Here is a 12223-nt window from a genome sequence, read left to right on the forward strand (position 1 = left end):
ACTGGAGAAAATTCCAGAAAGGGAAGAATAACAAACTCACGCCACACAGAACTGGCCACAGTACTGAGCAGCTCGCTCTTCTTGGACCCTGGATTACCTTTTTAAAGAGAGCTAAAGCTTGCCTTGGTGGCGCGCAGTCCTGTCATCTCAGTGCTGGGGAGATGGAGGCAGGAGAATCACAAGTTCTAAGTCACGCTCTGCTACACTTGGAGTTTGACTAGTAGCCTGGGCTGCATAAGTACTTGTCTCAAGCAGGGAGGGAGGGAGGGAGGAAAGGAAAGGGGTGGGGGAAGAAATAATAAGAGAGAGGGGGAAAAGGAGAGAGTGAAGGAGGCTGAGTAGATGGCTCCGTTGGTAACGTGTTGGCCGCTAAAGCCTGAAGAGCTGAGTTTGATTCCCAGAACCCGCGCGACAAAGCTGGGTGTGGCTGCATGGGTCGACAAGTAGAGGACCCCTGGACCAGGCAACCTAATCTACTCAGAGAAAAACCGTGTCTCAGAAAATAAGTTGGACATCATTTGAGGACCACACTTGGGGTTGCTCTCTGGCGTAAACAGGCATGCGCGCGTGCGCGCGCGCACACACACACACACACACACACACACACACGCACGCACGCGCGCGCACGCGCGCACGCACGCCTTCATGCACGCACTCCTGCACACAATACACCTGCACATGTAAGTGCACAGTCAAGTGCACATACACATGAAAAAGAAACAAGGGAGGAAAGAGAGGGAAAAGAAGAAGAAATTATTTCCACAGCTATCTTAAAAGGCACACCTCAGAAGATTTCTCCTTAAGGTTTCCTCACCCCCTCCTCCTAGCAGCACCCGGGGTTTTCAACCCCTTGTTTTTCATTCAGATTTTAAGAGAAAGTGTCCTTGAGCTCCCTTAAGATTCTGCTTTTTAAATTCTTTCATCGATGAGGCTAAGAACCCGAAGGGTGCCTTTGATTTCTCAGTAACAATACACAATTCCAACTGGGGAAGTGTAAATGGACCTAACTGTCACTGGGAGCTCAAAGAAGACGTAAAGTGGGGCTTTGCGGGAACTGGGGGATGGCTTGTTTGGTAAAGTGCTTGCTCTGCATGCATAAGGAGCCGAGTTTGGTCCCCCCAGCACCTATATAAAACTCCATGTGCAGTAGCAGGGAGGTGGAGGCAGGCAGACCCCTGGGCTCACTGAGCCAGCCTGGCCTGATCGGAGAGAACCAGACCAATGAGAGAGCCTGTCTCAAACTACAGGATACCAACCAGCCAGATGGCTCAGCAGGTAAAGGGACTTGCTGCGAACCCCAGAGACATGAGCTTGGTCCCTAGGTCCCAAATGGTGAAGGGAGAAAACTGAATTCTGAAAGTTTTCCTTCTACCTCAACCTCTCTTCTCCTCCCCTCCCCTCCCCTCCCCTCCCCTGCCCTGCCCTCCCCTTCTCTTCCCCCCACCCCCTGTAATTTTTTTTGAAAATGGATAGAAGATACCCAATATTATCCTCTGGACTACACACACACACACACACACACACACACACACACACACACACACACAAACACACATAGGCATACATTTTGTCCCCAGCTCAAAAAAAAAAAACAAAACCAGAATTTAAAATTGTATGTGATACACAGTGTACCATGACAAGGAAAACATGCAGATGTCACAGGAGCTATTGCCAGGAGGCCTGCACTCCCACCTTCCCCATCCCCCCACCAGGGCTAGTTTGACGTCAATAGATGTTTGTTCCCACTTAGGAACATTTACCTGCCTGTGAGACATTCATTGGTCTAGCTTAGGCGGTTACCATGGAAACAGCAGCAGCATTGGGAAATGGGAGGGGGTCTGCGAGGCAGCCCAGAGGGCCTCTGAGGCTGGAATTTTCCATCCTCGGAACTGTTACTGATGTTTGCTTTGTAATTGATGAATGCCCCCCCAGTAATTCGATTGATCTTTCCTCAGTGAGGAAGATTCTGGAAAGTCATGAGCGCAAAATATTCATCTCAATATCAGGTTCCCTTATGAACCATATTCTACCCACAAGTCCCTTGTGAATTATCATCTACCTGTGCAGTTTCTCACATAGATTTTTTTGAGAGGGGAGGTTGGTTGGGTGGGTGGTAAGTCTTTTAGAAATTTATCTTATTTTTAATTGTATTTGTTTATTGTCCTGGCTTTGTTTCTCTTGCCTGTGACAAATACCCTGACAAAAAGCACCCGAGGGAAGAAACTTAGGGAGGTTTATCTCCGCTTATAGTTATAGATTTCAGTTCGTCACTGAGGGAAATCAAGGCAGCAGCTCAAGCAATAAGTCACATCCACGGTCAAGAGCAAAGCAAAATGGATGTATCCTCGCTGCCCGTGGCCTTCACCCAGCTTTCTCCATCCTTACAGGGTTCAGGGTACGGTGCCTAGGGGTTGGTGCTGCCCACAGTGGGGTGGGTGTTCTTCCATCAATTAAGAATCAAGAATCTCCTCACAGACCACCTGAGGCTGTCTTCCCAGTTGATTATAAGTTGTTGCCAGATGACACTTAAAATTAAACCATCACCTCTAGTTACTTGCTTACTTATTGTGTGGAGTAGTGTGTGTGTGTGTGTGTGTGTGTGTGTGTGTTCATGCACATAGGCACTTGCATACTGCAACACACGTGGAAAAGTCAAAGGACAACTTTGGGGAATCAGTCCTCACCTTCCACCTAGCTGGCTTGTGAGCTTGGTGGGCTTACAGAAGCACACCACCACACCTGGATTTTTAGATTGTGACTCCCAGGGATCCAACTCTGGTCCTCAAGCTTCCATGGCAAGCACCTTTGTCCCATGAGCCATCTGGCTGACCAAGATTCCCATTTTAAGGCAGATTTTTCTCTGTCCACTTTCTTTTGAGTGAAAAGAAATAAAATACTGAGTTTTCAGTATGTTTTTATGCCACTGAAATTTGAGTCAAATACAATTTGTGGCTAATTGCTTATGAGTTGACTCATTTGGCTGTAATTCTAGCTGTGGGCCAAAATATACTTAAAGGAAAAGGGATTAGGGCTGGGGAGATGATTTAGTCAGTAGTCTACTTGTCACACAAACACAAAGACCTCAGGTTCATCCCCAGTGCTCACATTTTTTTTAAGCTACACATGTGGGGATGTGGGGACTGGTGTGTGTCCCTACGGCGTCTAACAAGCCAGCCTAGGCTACTTAAGTTTCAGGTTAGTGAAAGACCTAACCAAGACCAAGGTTGGGACTGGAGAGATGGTTCAGCAGCTCCAAAAGCTTAGTGCTCTTGTGGAGTACCTGGGTTGTGGAGTATCTGAGTTGTGGAGTACCTGAGTTGTAGAGTATCTGAGTTGTAGGGTATCTGAGTTGTAGAGTATTTGAGTTGTGGAGTAGCTGAGTTGTGGAGCACCTGAGTTGTAGAGTATTTGAGTTGTGGGGTATCTGAGTTGTAGAGTATTTGAGTTGTGGAGTAGCTGAGTTGTGGAGCACCTGAGTTGTGGAGTATCTGAGTTGTGGAGTATCTGAGTTGTGGAGTATCTGAGTTGTGGAGTACCTGAGTTGTAGAGTATCTGAGTTGTAGGGTATCTGAGTTGTAGAGTATCTGAGTTGTGGGGTATCTGAGTTGTAGAGTATTTGAGTTGTGGAGTAGCTGAGTTGTGGAGCACCTGAGTTGTGGAGTATCTGAGTTGTGGAGTATCTGAGTTGTGGAGCACCTGAGCTGTGGAGTATCTGAGTTGTGGAGCACCTGAGCTGTGGAATACCTGAATTGGGTTCCCATCGCCAATCACCAGTATCAGGTAGCTCACAGCTGCCTGTGACTCCAGCTCCAGGGACTTGGTGGCAAGCCCCCTTACCTGCTGAACTACCTTGCTGGCCCTCAGTCTCCTACTTCACTGCTGCTCCCGCATGCCTTCAGACAACACCCTTCTTGCCATTTGATTGTGTGCATCCCCCATCCCAGTCCTCCACTTAGTTTTGTTTTCAACATGTCTTTCCCTGCTTCTCTCACTGGAATGAGAGTATAAGGTATTATGAGGAGAGCTTTGTCTGACCCTTGCACGGCTTCTGTGTGGAGCACAGTCCCTAGCACACAGCACTAAGAAATGCTTGCTGATAAAGCCTGCCATTGTTTTGGATATGTAAATGACCCTTCTGCTTGCATAAGGCCTGGGAGAGATGGAATGGTCCCTGAATTTACTTTCCTTTAATCCCAAATGCCCAGGATAGTGTCTGGTGCACAGCTTGTGTCTGTTGACTGACTTAATGAGTGACAGATGACCACTGACTGTGCTATTGTCTCTGGAGATCACAGTAGGTTAGTGTAAGCATTTCCCTGATACGCCATTCTACAAATTGTCTTTACATTTAAAAAAAATCACACTGGGTATATATGGGTAATTTGTCTGTGTGTATTTCTATGTACTGTGTGCAAATAGTGCCTTCAAAGGCGAGAAGAGGGTGTCAGACCCCAAGGAACTGGAGTTACAGACGGATGTCTGCTGCTGTGTGGGTGCTGGGAATTTCACCCAGGTCCTATGGAAGAGCGGCCAGTTCTCTTAACCACTGAGACATTTCTCTAGCCCTGCCAAATTTACTTTTAAAAATAAAATTAGGTTTTTCCATTTGTGTGTGTGTGTGTGTGTGTGTGTGAGTTTATGTGCACCACATGCCTGCAGGTGTCCTCAGAGGCCTGAGGGCATCAGATTCACTGGAACGGGAGTTACAGGTGGCTGTGAGTTACCTGACATGGATGCTGAAAAACCAAACCTGGTCCTCTGCAAGATCAGCAAGTGTTATGAACCATTAGGCCCTCTTTCCAGACCCCAATGATTTGTGTTTGTTTGTTTGTTTGTTTGTTTTGTTTTGGGGGGAATTTTTTTTAGCCAGGATATTTTTTCACACCAACAGAAGTGAAACTATAATGTCCCCTCCATGTTCACAACACGTGTGGTTTTTGTATATATGTGCATATATGTATATATGTGCATATTCATAAACTAGGTTCCACATAAGAAAAAAATGTGATATTTGTCTTAACACGATAACACCCAGTTTCATCTATTTTTCCCCCCGTCCACATGTAGTTTTTAAAACGTGTATGTATGTATGTAGGTGTATGTGTGAAGAATGTATGTGATGCACACGTGGATGGATGACAGATGCACAGGTGTGCACAAGTGGATGTGGGTATATACACATATGTGTGCACACTTGCAAAGGCCAGAACGTAACAAATTCTCTTATTCACTGAACCCTCTCCTCAGCTGTACAGTTTTTCACACAGGGTCTCCTGTAGCCCAGGAGGCCTTCAAACTCCATATGTAGCTGAGATTGACCTTGAACTCTCAATTCTCTTGCCTCTACGTCTCAAGTGCTGGGATCACTGGCATGCTCCACCACATCTAGTTTATGCAGTCCTGGGAATGAAACCCAGGGCTTTGGCCATGCTTCCTAAACACCCTACCAACTGAGCCACACCCTGTTCCAATGTTCTAGAAGCTAAGGCTCAGATCCAGCTGGGTCATTCTCCAGAGATCCTGTCAGGAGAAAACACAGAAGGTGTGCACGGACCACAGATGGCAGATGATAGCCTGAAAAGTCTGATCCTCCTCATCCTTGGCCAGGTTGGTTAGATGAGAGTAGCTTAATCACAGGTCCCCGGTTGCTTAGCAACCCGCATAAGCTCAACCTATTACCATAGAAACTTCTGCTAAGGTAAGGAAATGAAGGCAACTGAAAGTCAGCAAATCTCAGAGAATAGAATATTCTAGAACTTGTTATTAGACTAAGGGTATATTTAAAGAATTAGCCTGGAACCCACCAGTTAATTTCTCAGTCAAATTTCATGAATAAATAGAAATTTTGAATTCTGAGCAGATGTTTCCATGTCTCTGATATTTCTCCAGCTGAAATTCAGGGATGGGACTTGTTCTGTTTTTAAAGACAGGGTATGATGTGGCCCATCTTGGGTTTTGACCTACTACGCAGCTGTGGATGACCTTGACCTGACCCACCTGCCTCTACTTCAGGGATGTTAGGATCCCAGCCATACACCACTATATGTTTTTAAACATGCCTAGGCACGCGTGGAGAGAGGTCTCTTGTTTGAGTTGATTGCCACTGTTGATGGCAGTATTCTCCGTGGTGGGGTTCTGGAACTTAAAATAAAAGGAAAAAATGAGGGCCAGCAAGATGGACTCATGGGTAAAGCAGCTTGCCATTAAGCCTGATGACCTGTGTCCAATGCCTAGAACTGACATGGCAGGAGAATAGGATCAGTGCTCCAGGGCTGGCCTCTGACTTTCACACAGGACAGCCAGCTTGCTTTTTCTCTCTCTGTCTCTCCCTGACTCACTCTGACTCACTCTCTGATTCTGTCTCTTCCTGTCTGTCTACTTTCTCTCTCTCTCCCTCTCTCTCTCTCTCAGCATTCACCTCTGAGCACTTACCACATCCACTTCACCCACTCTGACGGACTGTGTGCTCTTGATTTGAAAGCCAAAATTAAACTCCTTCTCCTTAAGTTATTTGTTCCAAGTATATTCTCAGAACAATGGAAAAAGTAATCAGTACATTGTTCTTTCTTCAAAGTTTCAAGAACACTAAGTGAAAATTTTCAAGAAATGAATGAATGGGTTTATTTATTTATTTATTTATTTATTTATTTATTTTACAGATTCCGTTGTCCTCAATTGTTATAAGCTATGTCCTTTGCCTTCTGGCTCCAGCCTACCCAGGATGTGAGCCATCCTTTGATCTGGTGCGACCGAATGGTGTGTGTTACCCAGCGGTCAATCGCTTGATGATCATTTCAGATATCATAATGGCTGTTATGGCACCTGCTGTGTTACTTTGTTACCTAGGAAGACAAGAACAAACATTCACCCCAGTTAGGATGCCAACAGCAGGAACGATTGCACCCAGTTCTAGCTTGGAGAACCAATGGGTTTACTGAGCCTTACTTATAGGAATACAAGTGACCCAAGGATGACCACCTCACTGAGAATTCCACCCCAGTGTGAGTGTTGACTCACAAAATCTTCATCCCTCGAGTTATTCAGTCAGGTTGTAGCCAGTGCCACAGAAGAGAGTCCCTTTTCCTCAGCAATTGTCCACTGTCTTTATAACCTTCATGGATGGGAGGCTTGTAAACAGTTCAACCTTCTGAGTTCCCTGAGCCTGGGAACTTTTATTGGTATCTTGAGTCCTCATGAGCCTTTTTCTGAGAAGGGACGTTTAAATTTGGAGGAAAGAGCTACGCACAGCATCACAGACTTACTTATCTTAATAGCAGACATAAAATAAGAGTGATATGTCAATGTTGGCTAGCTAGACATATTAACGAGCTTGGGGACATTGAGGCTGGACCTCTCCCCTGAACCCTAGAAGAGAAAGTATTATAATTGTCTTTCTATAAGATTTAAATTTTCATAGGAAAAGATGGAGGTATCAGGGCTTCGTTGAGGCCCTTAAAGGGATAATTATTACTTACCTCCTGGTCCAAGGGTCTGATTCTGAATTCTACCTCTGGCCCTCAGTGAAGAAACATTCTAAACTGCCCTAAACTCTACATTCTATGAACCCCTCCATTAAGAGTTAATTCAGCCAGGTGTAGTGGTGCATGCCTTTAAATCCCAGCACTCAGAAGGCCAAGCACGTGAGTCTCTGTGAGTTGAGGCCAGCTAGGGCTGTGTAGAGAGATCCTGTCTCAAAATAAAAGAGTTAATTCAACTAGGCCTGTCCATCCCCTGGCCAGGAGACCCCCCTCCCTCTCTCCCTGGAAAACCAATTTGCCTGAAGACGTGCTGAGGAGATGGAAGAATAATTGTTCTCCCCCCCCCCCCCAGAGCCCATCCCTTGATGAACTTGTGGACCGATCTTCATTGCTAAGTCTGCTTGGCTTTTTGAGTTCTAACTCAAAAACGGAAACTTTCCCCGCTTTTTGTCTCTTTCTTGTATGATGGTCCAAACCCAGCCATGCTTCTTCTGATACTCTGGACTTTCTCATTGCTTCCCTGAGTCATCCCCACTCCATCCCATCATGCCTGCAGATGCTTACAGACCTCCACTGCTGAATCTGAGGGCTTTTTCTTGGACCGTAACTTAAAGGACTTAAAGGGCTTTGCTTTCTCTCTTCTTCTTCTTCTTCTTCTTCTTCTTCTTCTTCTTCTTCTTCTTCTTCTTCTTCTCCTTCTTCTTCTTCTTCTTCTTCTCCTTCTTCTTCTTCTTCTTCTTCTTCTTCTTCTTCTTCTTCTTCTTCTCCTCCTCCTCCTTCTTCTTCTTCTTCTCCTCCTCCTTCTTCTTCTTCTCCTCCTTCTTCTTCTTCTTCTTCTTCTTCTTCTTCTCCTCCTCCTCCTCCTCCTTCTTCTTCTCCTTCTTCTTCTTCTTCTTCTTCTTCTTCTTCTTCTTCTTCTTCTTCTCCTCCTTCTTCTTCTTCTTCTCCTCCTCCTTCTTCTTCTTCTTCTTCTTCTTCTCCTTCTTCTTCTTCTTCTTCTTCTTCTTCTTCTTCTTCTTCTCCTCCTTCTTCTTCTTCTTCTCCTCCTCCTTCTTCTTCTTCTTCTTCTCCTTCTTCTTCTTCTTCTTCTTCTTCTTCTTCTTCTTCTTCTCCTCCTCCTCCTCCTCCTTCTTCTTCTCCTTCTTCTTCTTCTTCTTCTTCTTCTTCTTCTTCTTCTTCTTCTCCTTCTTCTTCTTCTTCTTCTTTCTCCTCCTCCTCTCCTCCTCCTCTTTCCTCTTCCTCCTCCTCCTCCCCCTCCTCTTCTTCTTCTCCCTACTCTGGGCAGCTGCTGAGATCAACAGCTTGCCTGTCCCATGGCTTCTCAAAGTTTTTGCCTGAGTCATTCTTCTATCAGTGAAACTGAAAACCCACAAAGGAGAACCCCAATTCTCCAGTAACACTTGTCACTTTGGATGAGATGTGAGGTGAAAAGACAAAATTTCTCAACTTAGGAAGAAGAAAGCCACTCTCTGAGGTTGCTATGGTCTAGAGTGTTATTGTTATTACACTTGATTAATGCGTTTTTCATATCTCTCTCCCTCTTTATGTTTCCAATATTTAAATGTATGATTAGCATGTGCTGTGCATGTGTGGGGCATGAACATGCCATAGCACACATGTGAAAGTCAGAATATGACTTTGTGGAATCACTTCTCTCTTTCTGCCCTTATAAGAGTGCCAAGGATCAAACCGGGGTTGCTAGGGACTTAAAGCAAGTGCCTTTACCAGCTGAGCTTTCTTGTCTGATCTTGCAAATATATTTTTAATTGGCAGATAATTGCACATATTTATGTTTTGACATATAGATGTATCATCAAATCAAACTAATTAACACAGACATCACCTCACATGATATATTACCTATTTTAGTGCCAAAGGGGTGAACTTTCAACATTCTTTCCATATGTATGTTTTGAGTTCTGAACGTCCTTATTCAAAAGCCCCAAATGGTCTGCTAGGACTGCTGACAGATGGTGGCAGGCTGGAGCCCATTCAGGCCCCTTTCTTCTGGCCACTCACTTCCTATGCCACCATCTCTGAGGGAGATCTAGCAACTCTGTGGCCTTAGCAACAGAGGCAGGCTCAGACCATCACCATGGAAACTGCATCAGGACCGCATAGAGATGGGAGAAGCTGGGAACTGGAATTTTCCACTCTTTGAATTCAGCTCTAAATTATGACTGGCACACAATGGTCCTTCATTAAATGGTTATTGAGAAAATGAGTGACTGAAGCCTAATGTATGCAGTGCAGTGGTCTATCCAACCACTTTCAAAAAATATTTATGTATGTGAATGCTTTGCCTGTGTATGTGTGTATGTAGTATGTGTACGCCTAGTCCCCGCAGAATTCTGAGAAGGTATTGGATACTCCAGGACTAGAGTCACAGACCACTGTGAACCACCGTGGGTGTGCCCTGGAAGAGCAGCAGGTGCTTTTAATTACTGAGCCACCTCTTCAACCGCTACCCAACCACTTTTACCCCCTGCAATGGACCAAGCCCCTTTGATGGCATAGCACCCTGAAACAGAGAAATCAAGAGTAACTCCATTCGCTGAGTTTTTTTTAAAAATCTCAATAAATTAAAAACCACAATGGATAAATAAGGGCTGTGGCTATGGCTCAAATAGTAGAGTTCTTATCTAGGATGCAGGACAGTCTGGGTTTGAGTAGGAGAATCACATAAAGTGGGCATAGTGGTACACACCTGTAACCTCAGCCCTCAGGAGGTAGAGGGAGCCGCTTCAAAAGTTCAAGGTTGTTTGTTATTGTTATCGTTTGGTTTGGGTTTGGGTTTATTTTTCTAGACAGGGTTTCTCTGTGTATCCCTGGCCATCCTGGAACTCCCTCTGTAGACCAAGCTGGGCTCGAACTCAGAGTTCTGCCTGCATCCACTTCGCCAACCTGGCTACATTCACGGTTGTTTTCAGATGCAGAACAAGATCAAGGGGCTCAGTTCCTAACGTGTCAAGATTTGGAAACGAGGGGCTGGAGAGATGGCTCAGTGGGTAAGAGCACTGTCTGCCCTTCCAAAAGACCCGGGTTCAATTCCCAGCCACCACATGGCAGCTCACAACTGTCTGTAATTCCAGTTGCAATGGCCCTGACACCCTCACTCTAAAAATAAAATTAAATAAATTTTTTTTAAAAAAAAAAGAGTTGGAAACAAGACTTTTGGGAGAAGATTAAGTCATGAGAAGGAGGCCCTCAAGAGTAGGCTCAATATCCCTAGGAAAGATGTCTCCAAGAGATAATCCACATCTCTGCTGTGTGACCCTCAGCAGGCAATGAAGCGGTTGCCGCTGCTTTGATATAAGGTGCCCAGGTCTTCAGAAGAGCGATAAGTTTGCTTCTACCACGAAAAGTTTTTTTTATTACATTTATTTATGAAGGGCAATATGAGTATGCATGCCACAGTACACATGTGAAAGCCAGAAGGCAACTTTCAGGCATCAGTTCTCTCCTTCTACCGTATTGGTCACTGGGATTAATCTCAAGCCATTGGTTGGTCTTGGCAGCAAGAGCCCTTTCCCTGCCCAGCCATCTCTCTGCAGTTCCTACCATTTAGAATCCATTCTGTCTATGATATTTCGTTATAGCACTTTGAGCTGACTAAGGGAGTGATGTGGCCTCTCTGTATGTATGAGGTGGGCTGGGTAATTACCAATAATGAAGATAATGACCCATAAGTGTTCTTTTTTTTTTTTTAAATATTTATTTTATTTATTGCATATGAGTGCTATATCTGCAGAAGAGGGTATCAGATTACATTATAGATGGTTGTGAGCCACCATGTGGTTGCTGGGACTTGAACTCAGGACCTCTGGAAGAGCAGGCGGCACTCTTAACCATTGAGCCATCTCTCCAGCCCCCCCCCCCATAAGTGTTCTTACTCAAAAGTCACCTTCATTTAACAGGTGAAAGAATGAGGTCCAGTCTCAAGAGTCAAGGTCACATGACTTTGAGAATGGCCTGGCTGGGACTCAAGGATCGTGGTGTCCATGGTAGGAAAGACATTGGGGAGCCACCTTTGGAAGAACCTTCTGTAAGCTCTAGTCAGGAAGAGAGGGTTGGGAGCAGCACGGGATGTGAACGGAGCTCCAGCTGATCCTCCACTGAACGCTTTGGTTTGCTTCTGCGGGAGCTGGAGAGAGTTACTTCTTCTCATTTTTGTCTCCTGTTTGCCTTTCTCATGCATTAACCCCAACTCTTAACCGTCTGTGCTTCCAAACTATGACTTTCTAAAAGTAGAAGGTGTTGGCAGTCTTCGGTGTACACACACAAACGGAACGACGGGGTCTGTTTTGTCTGAAATGAAGTTGATCAATAGTAAAGAGAAACCACAAGTTCCAAGACAGCCATGGCCACACAGAGAAATCCTTTCTCAAATAAGGGGTTGGTGTTGGGGATGGGGGGGCGCGGCAGAAGAAACAGGGTTTTCATCTACAGCACTCATCTGTTTACCCCTTTTTTCCACTCACTCATTCTTTCATTCATCTAGAAAGCCTCAACTTTCCATTCTTACATCTTGCATCACACATCTATGCAACCATTCACCTGTCACATCCAGCTACTCATTCATCCAACTAGCTATGCAACCATCCACCTGTGCACTCATCCATCTACCTTCCATTCATCCCTCCATTCATGCTGCCACTCACCATTTATCCATCCATCCATCCATCCATCCATTCCTCCATCCATTCCTCCATCCATTCCTTCATCCATTCCTCCATCCATCCATC

At 45.2% G+C, this 12223-nt stretch overlaps 1 protein-coding gene and 1 long non-coding RNA gene across 3 annotated transcripts in view; one reads left to right on the forward strand and one right to left on the reverse strand.

Moving 5' to 3' along the window:
- Positions 1–12223, forward strand: part of LOC311591210 (ubiquitin carboxyl-terminal hydrolase 29-like) — a gene marked incomplete at its 5' end in the record, with an annotated part of 136338 nt that overhangs the window by 37379 nt on the left and 86736 nt on the right. The window lies entirely within an intron of this gene.
- On the reverse strand, positions 6638–9531 carry LOC311591378. Of its 2 annotated transcripts, none has more exons than XR_014777093.1 (3): positions 9339–9531; positions 7018–7205; positions 6638–6842 (listed from the first exon to the last, which is right to left on the reverse strand). It is a non-coding gene; the product is annotated as an uncharacterized lncRNA (long non-coding RNA). The 2 variants fall into 2 exon arrangements; XR_014777094.1 differs by lacking the exon at positions 9339–9531 and adding an exon at positions 7476–7508.

Source organism: Acomys minous (assembly GCF_964271855.1).
Source record: "Acomys minous genome assembly, chromosome: 20".
Lineage (NCBI taxonomy): Eukaryota > Metazoa > Chordata > Mammalia > Rodentia > Muridae > Acomys > Acomys minous.